Below are 21,002 nucleotides of genomic sequence, written 5' to 3' on the forward strand. Positions count from 1 at the left end.
AATATCAGTCACTGGATTGTCTGGTTCTTTTCCCATTAAATATCTACCATCCGTCCCCTCACAGCACTCAGAGCAACCAGAAGAAACAGTTACCTTACACCGAACAATGCATGCCCCAAATCACTGGCCTGTGCAATTGGGTGTTTGTTTCTAGAGTATAAGAAATCCTATCTTTATGAGTCTACCTTAGTTAAAAAGATAGATGTTATACATCACTTCCAACACGGCAGGGAAATCCGGGCATCGTTATTACAACGCCACGGGATTTACTGGGCAATAACGGGGGCCGATTATGGCGACACAACACATGGATAAACGTGACCTTCGACCCCACTAACCCATTACTTGTAACGTGTATATCCCTTCCAGCCACAGACGTGTGACACTGGGATCTCAGAATACCAAACTCTGCACGCCTGGGTGTTTCTGTGAGGATAATTTGACACTATTGGCGTGAAACCTTGGTCGAGAACCACACATTAATGGTTCGATTGACACATTTTAGGTAACCGAGATTAGAAGGGGTTTAGTTGGCAACGACACTGTCAAACGCAATGGGCTAATGTATGTTAAACAGTTAACGCTGGTTTAGAGTGTACAGAAAACTTAAAGCGGAAAGGACATGTTTGGTGCCATTAGCGTTCGTTATATTGTTTGGGTGATGCAAAATTTAAAGTGATGCTGGGACATAAATGCAATACTCGTATTTATGCTATGTTATTTCAGTTCTAGGTAGATGTATGCTGTAGGATCAGCGACGTAAGTTATGTCCTCTTACTTGTTGCAGGATCCGCTGATATTGGGTTCCTTGGGGGAAACGTCGTTTATCAGTTTGGAATCTCCCTTGGTTCATATTCAGCTGACCCTAATAGAACAACTAAATGCCCCTGACTAGTCAAGACACCTGTCATAGCTGGATTCGAACGGGTAAAGACATATCTCAAAGCGGGATTATGAGTCCAAGTTGGCCTGTAAAGGAAATTTGTCATAACACCGAAAGTACAAGTTGGCGTGTAAAGACAATTGTCATGTAGAGACCGAAAGTACAAGTTGGCGGGAAAAGACAATTGTCATATAGAGACCGAAAGTACAAGTTGGCGTGTAAAGACAATTGTCATATAGAGACCGAAAGTACAAGTTGGCGTGTAAAGACAATTGTCATATAGAGACCGAAAGTACAAGTTGGCGTGTAAAGACAATTGTCATATAGAGACCGAAAGTACAAGTTGGCGTGTAAAGACAATTGTCATATTGAGACCGAAAGTCCAAGTTGGCGTGTAAAGACAATTGTCATATAGAGACCGAAAGTACAAGTTGGCGTGTAAAGACAATTGTCATATAGAGACCGAAAGTACAAGTTGGCGTGTAAAGACAATTGTCATATAGAGACCGAAAGTACAAGTTGGCGTGTAAAGACAATTGTCATATAGAGACCGAAAGTACAAGTTGGCGTGTAAAGACAATTGTCATATAGAGACCGAAAGTACAAGTTGGCGTGTAAAGACAATTGTCATATAGAGACCGAAAGTTCAAGTTGGCGTATAAAGACAATTGTCATATAGAGACCGAAAGTACAAGTTGGCGTGTAAAGACAATTTGTCATATAGAGACCGAAAGTCCAAGTTGGCGTGTAAAGACAATTGTCATATAGCGACAGGGAATACAACATGTATTTCCATATCTTATATGCTTATTCAACCTCGAGCATAGTCCTAGATCATGACTGTGGAATTTACATTTTTTAGGGATTTTATTTTTCCTAAAAGCCTGTGCAAGTCAATATCAAACTAACCAAGTCTAGTTTGCTTGTATGGAAACAGCAGAAGAGGATAGGTTCTTTCGAAGAAATATTTTTTTAAAGACCCGTTTTCATTGACTACCTCGAGCAGCACACACACTCATAACGATAATTAACACTCACACTATGTAAATATGTTTTTAATAGGTCACCAGTTTCGCCAATTCATCACTTAGTCGCGTGACCACAAGTTGTACAACTGCAAATGTCGGCAAATAGGATAAGGTGTCCCCACTGACTCGCTCCACATGTGTGTTGAACATAATGTCCCATTATGACGGACAAGGTAACACATATGACGAGTTAAGATTTGTCATTTGTGTATAATAACTCTAGGGTTTCAAGTACAGCTGCTCGTGAACCCACGTGTGCCAGGTGACGCAACGGACAAGTGACACAACCTATCGCTTCAACTGTCCTTGACAGGTGTCAGCGGAACAAATCTGCATAGACGATAATTACACAGACTCTACAGCCGTTACCATGTTCCTGTTGTACCGGTAACATACACCACTCAAAAGATATAAGGACTTCGATTCCTTCGACCCGTGAAGATCCAGGGTAGAATAGGTCTTCAGCAACCCATGCTTGCCGTAAAAGGTGAATACGCTTGTCGTAAGAGGCGACTAACGGGATCGTGTGGTCAGGCTCGCTGACTTGGTTGATGCATGTCATCGTATTCCAATTGCGTGGATCGATGCCCATGATGTCAATCACTGGATTGTTTGGTCCAGACTCGATTACTTACAGACCGCCGTGATATAGCTGGAATATTGCTGAATGCGGCGTTAAACAACAAACCAAACCAAAACGATTGTTTCATATGGCAACAGTTCATCCGCCATGGCATGAATTGGGTGTTCTTTAACTTCTTTTGGGTAGTGTTTTGCATCGTACACCTGTCACTGTGGTGATATATTCTTCCACAGGAGATCAATTTTACACGAAAGTAAAGTTGAACACCTTTGAATTCTCAGTTGTTTCGACTGATTTCCGGTCTCGGCGAATTTCTGAAAATTCTTCATCGTCATTTCTCTGATCAGTCGGGGGCGGTCGGGTAGCCTGGTAATTAAAGTGTTCGCTCGTCACACCGAAGACCCGGGTTCGATTGACATTATTGACCTGAACCAAATCACGCACAGTACCGGGTGTGTGTGGTCTTGCTGGAACAAGCGGGTTCAGTGGAGGTGCAAGCACACCTGGACGCAGAACCTCGTTGATATAACACTGTGCATTGAAATTGGCGTCGAGCACAACCAGGCTTGTCTTCATTTGACAAACACAATCCATGGCGCTGTCACCTACAAATGGTTCTAAGATTTAATGCAAAGTTATGTTTTTTGCCAAATCTGAGACAATTTCGGTTTGCAACAGATAAAAGACTCCTGTTAGTGTTCAAATGGTTTAATTTGCCATACTGACTTCAGAAAATGCGTGATTTCATAAAAAAAACATGAACATGCCAAGATGTCAATTTACAAATCAATAGCGTGTGTATCCACCTCTGGTTGCGATGCAAGCAACACATCTTCGTCTCATGGAATGGACCAGGCGTCGCAAAATGTCCTGTGGGATATCTGTCCATATCTGCTGGAGCATGTTTCGAAGTTCCTAGAGTGTCTGTGGAACACGTGGTTGACGTCGAAGGCGCCGATCCATCTCATCCCACATGTACTCGATTGGTGAGAGATCAGCGGAGCAAACCGGCCAGGGGATGACATTCACGTTGTTTGTTGAAGGGAATCCTGAACAAGTCGAGCAATATGAGGCCGGGCGTTGTCATGTTGAAAGGTAATACCTGGGCCACGACGACGCAAAAACGTAGAACAACAGGGCCGATGATCTCGTCGCGGTAGCGCTGTCCATTGAGATTTCCCTCTACCACTATCAAACGGGTCCTCTGTCTTGCTCGAATCCGTCCATCGCTGTGGCTGAGGTGAAAACGTAGGTGAGTTGTTCGAATCCAGTTGTCTTGTCGATTATTGGTTACGCGTGGCCTGCCACTCCGATGATGGTCTCTGACTGCATTCGTCTGTTGCCAACGTTGCCATAAACACCAAATGGTGTTTCTGTGGACGTTAAATTGTCTTGCAACATCATGTTGACTCGATCCTGCTTCAAGCATACCAATTGCTCGCAGACGCTCATTTTCGGACAGGCGTGGCATTTCGTAATGTTGAATAATTGCGTAATTTTGTTGTTTTTCTGAGTGGTTGTTGTCAGCACGATGCTAAACAATGCATATGGAATCCCGTTCATGCACATGTTTTTATACCCCTTCTTGGGTAGTGAAATGCATGGGGCTTGCATAAAAGTCAACTTTTGCATGGAATGCATGCTTTTCTGTAGCAGTTACGTTTTTTGTGACTTGATTCCATATATGTACTACAAAACTGTAAACCAAACTTTACTTGTTTGAAAAATACACTAAAATATTGGTGTCACAGGAACTTTTGCTGTTGAGTATATATCCTAGGCCCCGCTGCTCAAAACGATCCTAGATCTACAATTGTAAGTCTGTGTTAAAGTATGGGAGTTACGAAAGTCTTAGCGCTAAGATTGCTTTGTGGAGGGGACCCAGGAAGCAAGAACGTGCCATGCGTTCTCCCTTTACCCGGAGGACAAGAGCTCTGCTATCAATCCTAAAGGCTTGGGATCGACCCTCGTCTGTAAACAGTACTCGCTGCCAATTTATCTTAATTCTGCAGGGGGTACATTGATCAAAGATATGATTTTCTGACCAGTTTCTCTTGATTCGTTTGGTAGTTTAATTTTAAGCCAGATTTTAAATAATAACCTAAATTGTAGGTTGATGTGAACCGACCGCGTGTCACCATCTATGTCAATGCAAACTTCCCTTGTAGAGCGGTGAAGGGGCAACCATGACATCAACGGTAGGGAGCTTATTGAATGACTCACTGCCACGTGTTGTCGGCTATTTGTCTTCTGTGTGTACGATATTATTCTTTTGGTGCTCTGAATGACATTGATAAACTGCTTTTAGATGTGTCGAGCACTCGGATAAGTCGAAATTTCCTCAGGTCCTTTCGATTTCGACATATCGATGTTCATCTGTATAACAAGCGAAAGTACGTCATTGGGGCTGTGAAAGAGGTGAGGTCAGGTGAAATGGGGTTTAACGTCGCGTCCAAGATTATTGCACGTATATAGCGACGTGCATGCACGCGTGATTGATGCCGATTTATAGTGCTAGCTCACTGAGATACCATGCCGCAGTTTAACATGAATACCCCACTCAGACACAATAAACTGACTCCGAGCCGACCAGTCCTTGTTTTAGCCCCTTAATGCCGAGCGCCAGACAGGGTAACAACAAGTACCATCTTTTAACGTCTTTTGGTATGACGCGGTCGGGGATCGAACCCCGGACCTTCCGCTCTCCGGGCGGACGCTCTACCACTAGACCACGGAGGCGGTTGGGGCTGTGAAAGAAATGTATTATGCACTCGTGACCATGTTTCTATTCTAATTTTGCATTTTCGCTGTCAAGTAGGACACAAATGATACATGTTTACACTATTATGAGAATGTCTGTCACAGAGTGAAGTATCATTTCCTAATATTACACAATTTTGGGTACATATTAAAGCTAGTCGATGCATAAAAATCCATGAATACATTTAGGCTAAATTGAGTCCCATTTCTTGACTCGGTTTATCTCGACATAAAAATAACCTGAAATAAACAAATGTCCTGTTGTATGAGTGCGTAAGGAATAACATACTTTATTAAACATTGGTACATTTATCAGATGTGTTTTTTGCTATCCTTGTTATATACTCGTGTAATGGCTTCACATAGTTACTCAACAGCCTGTCAGAGGAGTCCCTCATACTTAAATGTCATAAGAGCCAGATACAATGGGGATTCGGTGGCTAGGTTGTATGACTTTCTGGGGATGGAGTGGTCAGACACTGTATTACGTTCTGGGGAATGGGTGACAAGGCTCTATAGGACTTTCTGGGGATTGGGTGGTCAGACTCTCTATGGCTTTCTGGGGATTGGGTGGTCAGACTCTATATGGCTTTCTGGGGATTGGGTGGTCAGACTGAATATGGCGTTCTGGGAATTTAGTGGTTAGACTGTATATGGGTTTCTGGAGATTGGGTGACCCGGCTCTATATGACTTTCTGGGGATTTGGGTAGTCAGGTTCTATGAATGTTTGGGGATCAGGTGACCAGGCTCTACGACGTTTGGGGGATTGGGTGACCAGGGACTAAATACCTTTCTGAGGACTGAGTGACAAGGCTCGATAAGATTTTCTGGGGAATGGGTGATAACTTTTTGGAGATCGGGTGACCAGGCGATATGCCTTTCTGAGGATCAGACGACCAGGCGGTATGCCTTTCTGGGGATCGGATGACCAGGCTGTATGCCTTTCTTGGGATCAGATGACCAGGCTGTATGCCTTTCTGGGGATCAGATGACCAGACTGTATGCTCTTCTGGGGATCAGATGACCAGGCTGTATGCCTTTCTGGGGATCGGTAATAAAGAAGTTGACGTCCATATGTGTCTTCCATATGTCAGTTGTCATTAAAAAGTAGAATTTATGAATATGAGGATGTGGAAAAAACGTATACACTGAGACAAAATATTTTCATAAATCGACTTCCAATGGACAAACTAGTAACATGATACACTGACTTATTTTGTGATAATTAAACCTGCAAAACGTGATCATTCTGTGTTCTCGCAAAGTTCCCAAATATCTTCCTGTTTCAATAACGAGATCAGGTGGGCTATCCCTAAACCGATTGAAAACAACGCAGGCAGAACAAGCAAATATTGCTCTGCAATAACACTATGTATAACAACATATACAAATAAAATAATGGGTTGACTTAATTGATTCATGTGTTCATCTGGATCTAACGGTACCTGCATGTCTGAAGCAGCTGTCTGTCATTTGATGTCGAGTGTGTGTGTGTGTGTGTGTGTGTGTGTGTGTGTGTGTGTGTGTGTGTGTGTGTGTGTGAGCGCGGGCGCCTGTGTATGTGGATGTATGCGTGTGTATGTGTGTTTGTGAATGAATATTTGTGTAGTCACGTGACTACCAGATCCTATCAAACTCCTAGAAGGTCATGTACAAGGAACCACTAGGGCAATATTCTGTTGAGGTTTATAAACAGTTCTCCGGCCTACGTCTGATTCTTGCTCTGCGGTAGGTTCGAAGATTTACATATTCTCATTGTGTGGCCGTGATGGCCATTTCCTCAATACCCAGTGCTATCTGCTGACCACCTACCGAGTCCAAAGTAGAAGGGAGGGGCAAGCTGGCCTGGTCAGTTTCAGCCTTGACACTACTCCCTGATGAAACAACCGAACATAGAGTGGCTATTTTGGTTCTACCGTTGGGTCAGACATGGCCATAGCGTGTGAAACAACCACGAACAATGGCACCGTTAGGTACACTACAGTGTCCATCTTAGGCCAAATTAACACACGTGCACGTGAAAAGGAGCCATATAATACACAAAATCACAATATGATTACTTAGAACATGATCTTATATTTGAGTTATATATTATGTAAATAAGCTCAGAGGGATGTAAGTGACGTCATACGTTCTATATAGGCCCGGGGGCTATGACCAGGTGTGAATATTCAGGTATGTGAATCAGCGAAAAAGGTGCACGGACAGTGAAGGGGACAGGTGTTTGTCATGGAAACAGTAAGTGGTGACGCATTAAATACATGTGTCATCTCCCTGTTGAAAATCTCAACCTGAACACACCTGGGCCCACTTGCACAAAGCGATCTTAGCGCTAAGACTATCGTAAGTCTATGTTAAAGTATGGGAGTTACGATCATCTTAGCGCTAAGATCGCTTTGTGCAAGTGGGCCCTGTACCAGCAGCCACGACTACCCAGTGTATTGTAGATTCATATCGCCATTCTATTGCGATAAGTACGCTAGATCCACTCGCCATTATAGGTACGCCATAATAGGTATGATGCTCGAGATGATGACGTCACTATATAAAGTTGTGGTAACGAGTGGGGCCAAGGGTATGGATGAGATTGAGACATTATCATACCCTTGGGAGTCGAGGATGTCGCGTCAGCCACGTTGACAATGTCATCTCCAAAATGATAAGTTCGGTCTTGATTGAGCAGTTCATGCCCTAGTCGTGGATTCACTGATAGTGGGTTGGAACCCGCTCTGATTACCGTCACTGATACGTCGGCACCATACCTTTGCTCGTGGATTTCAAGCGGAAAACATCCGTTTCTTTGGACTTCCATCCCACATCAAGCTGACACGCCTATATGAACTGAAATACTTTTCAAAGTGCGTTATACCGAATTGACTCATCAGGAACACCAGCTTATCGAATCTAAAAATTGATATAGATCCACTCGAATGAAGCATGTCTTCATAGAAAACGATTTCTTTAATGTTTAAAGCCTATATTAAAGGACCACTGCGCACATGATTTATGTATGGTTTAATGCCACGACCTGGAGTTCAACAAACATAAACATGTAAAGATGCACACCACCACTCTTAGTGGCTCCCGCTTGTCAGAATGCCATTCACAAAACTTTGAAAGGGACACAACCTTGAAGCAATAACATAAGTAAATAAAACCGATGACTTTCCAAAACCACTTCCACTTTCCAACAAACCTACGACTGTTTCGGATATTCGGAATAATGTACATAACCAGCTCCACATTTCCCCCTGTATGTTTGCTTTACACGTCCAGTAGTGCCTGAAGCGGAGAACGTACAATAGAATTAAGACTATTCTGCCCATATCAACACCACGTGCTGGACATTGGAACTCGTCTATAATGTCTCCCTGACACTAATGCCTCTTAGTATAGCAAATAAGTCGGGAGATTTCCGCAACAACATGGGCACAATTACCCTTCTTACCCTAGAATCATGTGTTTCCCATGTCAACTTGACATATTAAATGCCATTTTGTACCGTTTCAAAACACCTTTGTCCATTGTGAAAATAGCTTTACCAAGGTACAAATTGGCGCTGCTTGCTCAAATATAAATAGTAAAGAACTGATTGTAGTCCAAGCCGTATGTTTCAAGCATCTATTGCTGGGGTACAGTGGCCGTGTTATACGAAAGACACACATCTCCTTACAAAGAGACACACCTCCTCACTAAGAGATACACCATCTACCATCTCCTTACAAGGAGACACACCTCCTTACTAAGAGACACACACACACCTTAATGGGAGACACACCTTCTTCCCCCATAAGAATAAGAGACACAACTTATTCCCCTTTATAAGACTAAGAGACACACCACCTACCACTCTATAAGACAAAGAGACACACCACCTACCCCTCGATAAGACTAAGAGGCACACCACCTACCCCTCTATAAGACAAAGAGACACACCACCTACCCCTCGATAAGACAAAGAGGCACACCACCTACCCCTCTATAAGACAAAGAGACACACCACCTACCCCTCGATAAGACCAAGAGGCACACCACCTACCCCTCTATTAGACTAAGAGACACACCACCTACCCCTCTATTAGACTAAGAGGCACACCACCTACCCCTCGATAAGACTAAGAGGCTCGCCACTTACCCCTCGATAAGACTAAGTGGCACAGCCCCCCCCCCCCCCCCACCCCTTTAAGACTAAGAGACACGTTCCTCCCGTCTATATGACTAAGAGACACACATTTCCCCCTCTATAACACTAAGACACACATGCCACAACTCCTTCCCCTCAATAAGAATGAGAGTCGAACCTTCTCCCCCTCTATAAGACTAAGACACATACCTTCGTCCCCTCAATAAGACTAAAACACACCTCCTTCCCAACCATAAGACTAGGACACACGCCTTCTTTCCCCCCATAAGACTAAAAGACACACCTTCTTCCCCTCAATAAAAATGAGAGACGCACCTTCTCCATCTCTATAAGACTCAGACACACACCACCTACCCCTCGATAAGTCTAAGAGACACACCACCTACCCCTCTATAGGACTAAGAGACACACAACCTACCCCTCGATAAGACTAAGAAGCACACCACCTACCCTCTATAAGACTAAGAGACACACCACCTACCCCTCGATAAGACTAAGAGGCACACCACCTACACCTCGATAAGACTAAGAAGCACACCACCTACCCTCTATAAGACTAAGAGGCACACCACCTACACCTCGATAGGACTAAGAGACACACCACCTATCCCTCTATAAGACTAAGAGGCACACACCTACACCTCTCTAAGACTAAGAGGCACGCCACCTACCCCTCTATAAGACTAAGTGGCACACCTCCTCCTCCCCCCCCCCCCCCCTTTAAGACTAAGAGACACATTATTCCCGTCTATAAGACTTAGATACACACATTTCTCCCTCTATAACACTAAGACACACATGCCACACTTCCTTCCCCTCAATAAGAATGAGAGGTGAACCTTGTCCCCCTCTATAAGACTCAGACACACACCTTCTTCCCCTCAATAAGACTAAAACACACCCCCTTCCCCTCCATAAGAGTAAGACACAAACCGTCTTCCCCTCTATAAGACTAAAAGACACACCTCCACCCCCTCAATAAAAATGAGAGACGCACCTTCTCCCCCTCTATTAGACTAAGACACACACCTCCTTCCCAACCATAAGACTAAGACACACGCCTTCTTCCCTTGCTCACACGCCTTGCTCGTGGGTTTCACCGAAGTGGTAAATGTCTGAGACCTGCATCACTTCGGGCTTTCCTCCCACATTAAGCTGACAAGCCGTGATATACCTGGAATACTGTTAAAAGCGGCGTTAAACCCAACTCACCCCTCTATAAGACTAAGACACACGCCTCGTTCCCCTCAATAAGACCCATTCCTGATCTTCCCCCTGTCATATTGCTAGAATATTGTTGAAAGCGACGTAAAAAGACCCTCACTCAGTCTCTCAATAGTAATGGATACCGCGGTTTATATAATCTAACCTACCGTTTCAATTGAACGTTTCAGCCTTAACGATGTAGGTGATTACTGAAAACACTGAATAAGATTATATACGAATTCTCTCATTACTTCGACCGTTAACTGTTGGACTGCGTTCTGGAAGTTGGTGAGTATATATAAGTAAGAAAACGTACAACTTTATGGATAGCAACTTCTGGTTTATTACATACAGCCACGTTTGATGTAGATTCTGACACCGTTATACCGTTATACTGGCTCGACTGTTATTCCACAATAAACCTGCCAATACGCCATCCATGGTTATACATCCCAAGACGACTGACATCTCTTCTCGTCCTACTGACCCCAAAGTCGGTTGATGCCATTCGTTTGATAAAAGATATCTGTTATTGAAACAAAATAATAGGCAAGGGTGTCTAAATAGTGCTCTCTCCAAAACAGCGGATATTCGGGAGCGGAAGTATGATCCCGTTATAGATGGGTCACTGCCTCTAACCGACTTTCTCTGTTGACGGGAGCCGGAGATGGGCTTATCCCTGCCTAACTTCTAGTACAGATTAGATTGTTCGTTCTATGACAAAGCCACGAGACACCTTTGATGATTGTTTACCTATTTAATGTTGTAGACCATCTGACGGATGTCAGGTATGAGATATCTTAAAAACATATTCTGTTGGCGCTAATCTCGGTCGCTAATGCGAGTTCTGTTTACGATCCTGTAATATATTATGTTTAAACGTGAAAGAAGCGAAACACTTTTGACAAATGAGCTCAGATGTGAGTGGAAGTAAGACATGCATCTTTCAACCAACTAAACGTAATGAGCGTCAGATGGAAGCTGCAGATAAAGATTCCACGGAGAAATTAATGGCGTCTTAACTTCGCACTAGCCTTATGTGTACTAACGTGTGATTAAGGTGCGATGGGGCTGTCTAGTGAGCAAAGCGTTCGCTCGGTGAGATGAAGGTCCGGTTTCGATTCCCAAAGTGGATACAAGTAGATCATTTCTGGTGTTAAAATATTTCTTAAATACTGATGACGCTTGTTAATATGATGCGGGATGGTGTCTCATACTCTGGAGTTGTCACACCTCCCCACTGTACCAACTGTAGTGTGGATCGGACCCGTGAAGATCCGGGGTAGAATAGGTCTTCAGCCACCCATGCTTGCCATAAAAGGCGACTAAGCTTGTCGTAAAAGGCGACTAACGGGATCGGGTGGTCAGGCTCGCTGACTTGGTTGATGCATGTCATCGATCCCAATTGCGTGGATCGATGCTCATGATATCAATCACTGGATTGTCTGGTCCAGACTCAATTATTTTACAGACCGCCGTCATATAGCTGTAATATTGCTGAATGCGGCGTAAAACAACAGACCAACCAACCAACTAGTGTGGATCGGGTGGTCAGGCCGGGGAGATGCCGAATAGGATGGCATCGTACGTCGAGTACGTCGGTTTTTGCTCATAATTTAAAATCACTGGATTTTCTGGTCCAGACTCGATTACAGGCCGCCGTCATATACATCGATGTTGCTTAATGTTGTGAATGACAAAGACTTACTTTTTGAAAGAAAATTGTTTAAGTGGAGGGTGCTAGAGCAGGACAAGTTACATGTTCATTTTCAGTGATCCATTCATATGATCTCAATCACTATTTTGCCTTCGCTCTATGGAATCTCTGTCAGAAGATGTTTGAGTGGTACCACAGAGTGTGTTTATTCTTATCACGATATACAGCACATGATTTCCAAACTTTACACGCTAATCCTGCACGGGACAAATGGTGCATCGCGAGTCAGGGATCTATGACGTCACATGTGAAGCGTTCATGAGCATCGGTTCATGCAACATTACAGTATGTTCGTTTGTGCATCGAAACAATCTAATGTCTTTTGAATATGAGTAATTATTCATTTATTAACCAACATGTATGGTATTCGGTTTTCTTGTGTCGGTGAGTACGTATACTCATCCGCGAGAGTAAGTGTCAATATATAATAATAAACTGAACATAGGTCATAATTATGGTCATATGGACTATATTTCTTTAAATGATTATATGTTTTCTAAAAAGTGAAGGAATATCTCGTTAGCCGGAACCCCGTTAATCCGGAAACCCTTGTATCAGGACGAGTATTGCTCGGAAAGCGTACATGTGTATAAAGTGAAATTTCTGTACTGATAGTTCGTTAATCCGGAAAAAGTATTTGAAGTAAAACCGTTCCGATTAACAGGCTGCCACGGTAGGTAAACAGTTTTTATCAAAACAAGCTGGGATAGTTTAATCCGTCTTTCAGCGAATCCCGGTCTAAATGAATTCACAACTGCAAAACAGGTGAAACGGGAAAAAGGACTAACGACACATTTCTCCATGATTTGTGTCCGAGGGAAAACAAATATTAGGCAGAACATGAATTTGTTATAAAAAATATTTTTTATATGATAATTCTTGAAACGAGTATTGTGTAATAAAAAACATGATAACTATTACTGTTTTCGAAAAAAATGATTTAAAAAACGAGGACATCATTAAGAATTCCTTGCATATGTTGCTCTTAGCGAGACGTCTTTTCTTGTCTGTAGCTTGTACCCATACAAAAGCTTACAGTTTCACTGGCATTTACGACTAGTCTGACCTGAACCTATCACACCGCACTATCATCATGCAGTGTGGTCACTCTCATTCAAGGGGAGCTAACTGGTCCCAAGTGTGAATTCATTAACCTTTCTAACCCTGATATCCTACATTTATTTTATATTTCCTGTGCATCACCTTCTTCCGCCCGAACCCTTTCCACGCTGAAGTGCCATCTGGCAGCGAAGACCACGCCTTCTCGCAGAGTCTGCATGCCTGGTAAGGGTTAAGGTATCTCGTGTTCAAAACGTATTTCATGTATTTCCTGTTTAAGCCAGGTTCCAATCACCGCTGTGATAAACTATGTCTTTGCCACGGTGTTTCACACAGGTACAATGTGCATAAGACATGAGAACTACACTCGAAATAGTTCAAATATTGATAACGATAAAAACAACTGTGTCCAATAAGTGAGTCCGTTTGAATGACTTCGACAGGTGTTTAATGGGCTGTAACGAGTCACTGTGCATGTTTAGAAAGCGGCATATGTAGAAAAGAAGGCACGCTAATTGGCATAAATTGTGAATGTTATTCTTTTTTCAAATATTGACACACATAGGACGAAAAATGCTATTATCTAAGTTGAACAATAGGGCGTGTAGTCTTGTTATCAGAGACGACCAGGCGAGCTTCCTGATGCGGATCAAAGACGTGTACAAATTTGATGAAAGTCACCAGCACAGTCGGGCAAATCTGTGATTAGAACCAAAGAGCCTGGGTTCCTGGTACGCCCAAGATGGTCAGTCTGAAGTGGTATCATCAAAGATAATCACTAAAAGGTTAAGTGTTATCATGAAATACAATTCCTGGGAAATAAAGTGTTGTCATGAAATATAATCACTGGAAAGTAAAGTGATGTCATTAAAGAAAACCACGAAAGGGATAGTCTTGTCATGAAATGTAATCACGGGAAAGTAAAGTGATGTCATTAAAGATAACCACGAAAGGGATAGTGTTGTCATGAAATGTAATCACTGGAAAGTAAAGTGATGTCATTAAAGATAACCACGAAAGGGATAGTCTTGTCATGAAATGTAATCACTGAAAAGTAAAGTGATGCCATTTAAGATAACCACGAAAGGGATAGTGTTGTCATGAAATGTAATCACTGAAAAAGTAAAGTGATGCCATTTAAGATAACCACGAAAGGGATAGTGTTGTCATGAAATGTAATCACTGGAAAGTAAAGTGATGCCATTTAAGATAACCACGAAAGGGATAGTGTTGTCATGTAATGTAATCACTGGAAAGTAAAGTGATGCCATTTAAGATAACCACGAAAGGGATAGTGTTGTCATGTAATGTAATCACTGGAAAGTAAAGTGTTGTCATGAAATATAATCACTGGAAAGTAAAGTGATGTCGTTAGACATAATCACGAAAGGGTTAGTGTTGTCAAGGAAATATAATAACTGGGAGGTTAAGTGATGTAATTAGAGACAATCACGAAAAGGTATAGTTACATCATCAAAGATGATCACTAATAAGTGAAGTGACATCATCAAAGATGATCCTGGGAAGTTAAGTCATATTATCCAGGGTAATCACTAAGAACTAACTGATGTCTTTTGAGATGATCCCTCGGAAGTTAAGTCATGACATAAATGTCTTGTCAAACATGAAACTAATATACGTGAATTTTCAGTGCTGACACTCTATTCGTGTAATGTTTTTTAATTCATTTGCTAATTTGATTCGTCTGCAGATTTTAGTACGGAAAGTTACTTTTCTCGCTTCTTCATAAGACACCACAGGTACAAAAAGTAATGAGATAATAGTTATTGCACAAAACATTCCATTACGGAACAGATGCAGTATTTAAATGAGGTTAGGTGAAATGGGGTTTAACGTCGCGTCCAAGATTATTGCACTTATATAGCGACGTGCATGTACGTGTGGGTGGCTGCTTGTACTAGTCCGGACTGATGCCGATTTATAGTGCTAGCCCACTGAGATACCATGCCGCAGTCTTACATGAATACCCGACTCAGTCACAGTATACAGACTCCGAGCCGACCAGTCCTTGTTTTACCCCTTTTATGCCGAGCGCCAGACAGGGTAACAACAAGTACCATCTTTTAACATATTTTGGTATGACGCGGCCGGGGATCGAACCCTGCCCTGAAACATATGCAATTGATGTTTATGGCTTCATTATTTGAGAGGATGTGGCGAAATTGAGGACGTTTACTTTTTGTGTGGATAGTTTTTCAAAGAGTATATTTCTTTCTTGAGTGCCTTTCATCATCAATGGTTAAGATGTAGAGCATAGACTCTATTGTAGTGGTATGGATGGTTAAGTATATCTTCCAAGTTCTATAGGTAATTTATGGTTACTTAATCTTATTTAAAAGAATGCACTCGGTATTTTCTTATTTTACAGTGACTGAGATAGCGTTCTAATTTTATTTCTTTTTTAACTATCTTGTACGTAAGTTTGCTTCCTATGCCTGTCGTTGCATTAGCATCTTGAAGAATATGGCCGAACAAGATCGTACATGTTGGTCTGAGTGACGCAGAACTACAAAACGCTGCACGTAAACATCTACATGAACAGATGTGTAAGGACATCTTTGATTCGTCAAGAAGATCGTACTCTTTTTCTCATCGGCCCTCACAAGGCTATGGCGTCAATGCGGAAGGTTTCAGACGTTTTTTGTATTAAATCTTGAGTCTTTATTTTCGTCATATTGCCCGAAGACACGATCGCCCACGCTAATTTGATAGACAGTGCATGATCTATTCATTCCATCTCGGCAGTCGAGGTAACTCAAACGCACATTGGCAGACAATGCTTGACGTTACAGTCACGTGACTGATGCATATCGCGGGCGTATGCTGTGATATGATACTTGATGAACAAATCCCGGGCCGGTGTTTGACGTGCAATGTATTGATCGTCCCAAGATATCACATTAACATGTTTTACTGCTGTAAGACAGACGCACGTGACATACACAAATTATTTCGTGATCGATAAAATCAACACTCAACCCTCAAATCGTGATAAAATGTGCACGTGTTATGTGCTTAAGGGTAAGATCACGAATCTCATTTCTTGTGGCGTGTGTAAAGGATATACCTCGCATTCTGATGTTAACATTTGTATGACCAGCACACATTTATCATAATGTTAACATCTTTTTATGCTGTTCCTGTTTCCTTGAACATGAATTAAATTAAGAAAGTGTTTTTCACGTTTACCTTTTAATTGTGCTTGAGGTTTTAGAACGATCGCGTACTAGCGATACTGTTTTAGTGGTTGGCTTTTTTGTGAATGGCTTATATTATACATACGAGTCAGAGTAATTAAAACAAATACCACAAGACAAAAAACCCATTCCAAATTATATGCAAACAAGGAAATTTGATACCTATTATTAAGTGTCAGAATTGTTATTATTTAATAAAAAATCGTAAGTTAAGGTGATAGATGTTTTCACTCATGTATACTGGGGCGCATAACTAGGTCATGCTTTCCCATATTTCCTAACAGGTGTGATTAAATTTGTTTTAGAATGGTGCTATTTTCTCAAACTTGTCCTCAGGACGTCAACATTGACGAAATGACATCAGAGTATAGGATATCAACGCGTACATCGACGGGGAATTAGCTCTTGGGGTAAACACCGGAACGGTTTATGCACAACATATTAATAATATACAACAAATTCGCAAAGAGGGGAATACCTGCTGTGACGACACGAGTGAGTGAGTGAGTGAGTATCGTTTTACGCCGCTTTTAGCAACATTCCAGCAATATCACGGCGGGGGACACCAGAAATGGGCTTCACACATTGTACCCATGTCGGGAGTCGAACCCGGGTCTTTGGCGTGACGAGCGAACGCTTTAACCACTAGGCTACCCGACCGTACCTGGGACGACACGACAATGAGCAGACATTCAAGCTCAGACATACATGAGGTGAGCGGAGCTCCAGCTCAACATCAGGGCGTTTCCTACGAATCCTACGTCCGTACCCCAGAACTCGGAAAATATATATAGCAATGGACAACAATGGACAGACGAAGAGACAATGACGCTGCCCTTGACATGGGACTTATGGGCGTGATGAACCCACACAGCCCAGGAAATATATGTTGAGGCTATATATGTCATAATATTGATAACAGTAATTAATCAGTGACATAGTTGCACAGATCATTCAGGATGGCAGGCAGTCAATGTGCAATGAAATTGCGATTAACAATACGGATTAAAATCTTTAAAAAATTGCAATTAAGATGCTAGGCATGTACATGTTATGACTTATTCAGACAAAGGTTGTTCAAATCGGTCGCTATGACATGTTCCCTCCGTATAGCCATTTTTCTAAAGAGATTTTCAGATCGAAATGATTTTACATTTAACTTCGGAAAAGTTAACCCGTTGTTGTGTCTAATGCATCTCAAATACACCCAAAACATACACAGTGAAATCTTGTCAATCCGGACAGCACCGTCCCAAATAAAGATATCCGGGTAATTAAATGTCCGGAATAACAAATCCTGGGCAGTGCGGTGACATGTTCCTTGTATATCATGTGGGAGACCGCCTCTGAGGTCTAGTGGTAGAGCATCCGCCCGGAGAGCGGAAGGTCCGGGGTTCGATCCCCGGCCGCGTCATACCAAAAGACGTTAAAAGATGGTACTTGTTGTTACCCTGTCTGGCGCTCGGCATTAGGGGCTAAAACAAGGACTGGTCGGCTCGGAGTCTGTATACTGTATCTGAGTAGGGTATTCATGTTAAACTGCGACATGGTATCGCATAAATCGGCATCAGTCCGGACTAGTACAAGCACACACACACACACACACACACACACACACACACACACACACACACACACACACACACACACACACACACACACACACACACACACACACACACGTGCATGCACATCGCTATATAAGTGCAATAATCTTGGACGCGACGTTAAACCCCATTTCACCTCACCTGTCATGTAGGAAGACGTTCTCAATGTCAAATGTCCGTGAGGAGAGGCTTCGGGACAAAGGGCTCCATGACAGACTAAAAACATTTAAATCCTAGTTATGATTGACCTGTTTGTAGATATATGTATGCGATGATGTGATTTGTTAATCCTGACAGCAAAATACATGCTCAGAAATATCGCGAACAGCAAGTTTTATTCATGGACTTATTATGGTTAACAAATGGGGCCGTGACACTTTTGGTGTTAAAAACCCACGTCAGAATATATACAGTGTGTTTAACAGTTCAACGCCGCTTCTTCAGTCAATCACGGTGTGTCAGCTTCTTGTGTGAAGAAAGCCCGTGATCTTAGATGTTTACCATTTTGGAGAAACCCACGAATACCGATATGGTGCTGACAAACCTAGAAACATAAACAGGGCGAATCTGTCCCGTTTCGAACCCACGGCCACCGGTTTCTACTACGCCTAAAGGACGCCTAAAGGACGCCTAAAGGACGCCTAAGGACGCCTAAAGGACGCCTAAACGACGCCTGAGGGACGCCACAAAAAATTTAATTGCCACAGAACGCGTTGTACTTGACATGAAGAACTAACAGGGTTTTTTCAGCCTCAATTACGTAATTCTTTGTTGCTGAAATATCTCTTTTACTCTTATCACATTTCTGAAACGCAATATTCCGATCTCGCCAGAGACTAATCTTAACGCGTGGAGACGTCAACCCATGGCCGGCCTTTATTCATATTCGTGCACGCTCTCAACAGGAGTGAAGATATTTACTTGCTACCTTTGACATATACAGGAACCTTTTGCACCAATTTGTTCTCAGCAGGTAAACAGGATGTTTTCATTCAGGTTTTACAGTGGGAAGCTTTGGGCAGGGAGTGGTGCTTGTGGGGATGAATAACGTCATGCGTAGTTAGGCCAGAAGCTTAGAGTTTTCTTAACTTGTTTGCTTGATTACTGTTTTACGCACGAGTCAGCAATACTCCAGCTCTTTCACGGCGAGCAGGATATAATCGAACCTTGGCCAGACAAACCATAATGACATCATGAGCATCGTTCAACGTAGGCAACGCACTACTACTTCTTCCATCACTACTACTACTACTACTTCCATTACTACTACTACTACTACTACTACTACTACTACTACTACTACTACTACTACTACTACTACTACCACCACCAAAACTACCAAAACTACTACTACTACCACTACCACCACTACTACTACAACCACCAGCACCACAACTACTACCACAACTACTAGCACTACTACTTCTTCCACCACCACTACTACTGCTACTACTACTACTACTACTACTACTACTACTACTACTACTACTACTACTACTACTACTACTACTACCCGTGAAGATTCCGGGGTAGAATAGGTCTTCAGCAACCAATGCTTGCCGTAAAAGGTGACTATGCTTGTCGTAGACGGCGACTAACGGGATCGGGTGGTCAGGCTCGCTGACTTGGTTGATGCATGTCTCTGGATTGTCTGGTCCAGACTCGATTATTTACAGACCGCCGTCATATAGCTGGAATATTGCTGAGTGCGGCGTTAAACAACAAAACAACCAACCAACCAACCAACTACTACTACTACCAATACCACCACCACCACCACCACCAAAACTACTACTACTACTACTTCTTCTACTACTACTACTACTGCTACTACTACAACTACTACTACTACTACTACTGCTACTACTTCTACTACTACTACTACTACTTCTACTACTACTACTACTACTACTTCTACTACTACTACTACTACTACTATTACTACTACTATTACTACAACTACTACTACTACTGCTAATTCTTTTACTACTACTGCTACTAATTCTATAAAGCGTCATCACCACCACCACCACCACCACCACCACCACCACCACCACCACCACCAAAACTACTACTAATACACTACCACCACTACTACTACAACCACTACTATTACAACCACCACCACCACAACTACTAGCACTACTACTTCTGCCACTGCTTCTACTACTACTACTACTAATACCACCACCACCACCCCCACCACCAAAACTACCAAAACTACTACTACTACTACTACTACTCCTACTACTACTACTACTACTACTACTACTACTACTACTACTACTATTACTACTACTATTACTACAACTACTACTACTACTGCTAATTCTTTTACTACTACTGCTACTACTTCTATAAAGCGTCACAGGAACATCTCCGTGTAATCATTTACAACTATGCAACTAGCAACGACCACTTGTAACTATATACAACCATGCATAGTCTCATAGCAAGTACCAGGTGTAACTATATACAACCATGCACAGTCTCATAGCAAACGGCCACCTATAACTATTTACAACCATGCATAGTCTCATAGCAAACGGCCACCTATAACTATTTACAACCATGCATAGTCTCATAGCAACGGCCACCTGTAACTATATACAACCATGCATAGTCTTATAGCAACGGCCACGTGTAACTGCATACAACCATATATAGTCTTATAGCAACGACCAGGTGTAACTATACACAACCATGCATAGTCTCATAGCAACGGCCACATGTAACGATATTGGTAAAATCAGTGTGAAGGTCTGGGTAAAGGGAGATAATTCCCCGCTCATGCTT

This window comes from Haliotis rufescens, unplaced genomic scaffold (genome assembly GCF_023055435.1).
Source record: "Haliotis rufescens isolate VD_foot unplaced genomic scaffold, xgHalRufe1.0.p SCAF_7, whole genome shotgun sequence".
Lineage (NCBI taxonomy): Eukaryota > Metazoa > Mollusca > Gastropoda > Lepetellida > Haliotidae > Haliotis > Haliotis rufescens.